The sequence below is a fragment of the Schistocerca piceifrons genome, chromosome 10, assembly GCF_021461385.2.
Source record: "Schistocerca piceifrons isolate TAMUIC-IGC-003096 chromosome 10, iqSchPice1.1, whole genome shotgun sequence".
Classification (NCBI taxonomy): Eukaryota; Metazoa; Arthropoda; class Insecta; order Orthoptera; family Acrididae; genus Schistocerca; species Schistocerca piceifrons.
Window position 1 is genome coordinate 29353696 of NC_060147.1, and position 986 is coordinate 29354681.

At 39.8% G+C, this 986-nt stretch overlaps 1 non-coding gene across 1 annotated transcript; it reads right to left on the bottom strand.

The window, feature by feature from the left end:
- Positions 1–435: 435 nt before the first annotated feature.
- Positions 436–510, bottom strand: Trnal-caa. The gene has a single exon. It is a non-coding gene; the product is annotated as a tRNA-Leu (tRNA).
- Between the last annotated feature and the right edge of the window lie 476 nt (positions 511–986).

Consider the following 986-nt stretch of genomic DNA (forward strand, 5'->3'; position numbering starts at 1 on the left):
GCTTTATTTCAAAGCATCTTCTAGTTGTCATGGTACAGTATGGTTTCTTTCTCTTTCAGTTTTGTTTGTTATGACCATTAACAATTGGCATGCTTCATTTATTACTACAAGCCGTTTTTATTCCTTTCGTTTCTCATTGTTTTTGTTATTTATTGCATTCTTCTTTGTTTTCCACGTGAATGTGTTGAGTTTTTGCACGCAGCACTTTTACTGCACTTGACACAATCACATGTTCGTGTTCGAAAGGATTCACTGTCCTCTCGCACTTTTGCGTGTTTTGTTTTTCTATTACGGAATATTTCGTCTTTTGTTTGTTTTGATAGTGGTGGAATCGTCTGCTGTCGCTGTGTGAGTATTTTTTTTTTTTACTAGTGGAGAGAGAGAAAGAAGGAGAGCTTTCATTATTTTTGAAACTTCCTGGCAGATTAAAACTGTGTGCCCGACCGAGATTCGAACTCGGGACCTTTGCCTTTTGCGGGCAAGTGCTCTACCAACTGAGCTACCGAAGCACGACTCACGCCCGGTCGCACAGCTTCACTTCTGCCAGTATCTCGTCTCCTACCTTCCAAACTTTTGATATCAGCGCACACTCCGCTGCAGAGTGAAAATCTCATTCTGGATCCATTATTTTTGTTTATTTATTATTGTTTCTTGTTTTTTATTTTAACGTGGGTGTGATTGTTCGTTTGTATTTGTGTGTTTGTGCAGCGCGGTGTCACGTCCTGTCTACTGTGTGTGCAGGTTACTGCTTCGCTATGGTAGAGTGGTGGATGGTCTAGATTGCGATATTATCTTGTGCTGTCTTTGGGTGTTGTTCTTCCTCAACAATATGTTTTATTAGTTGAAACAGTGTCCGGTTACTGACTTCTGTTTGGACGTTTATTATGTGTTTCTTCTCTATAATTGCTTTGAATTTGGAAGTTTTGTTGTAGGAGATGGCTCTTGTTGCTGAATCTATTTCGATGCCTTCTCTATTGTGGTAAGGT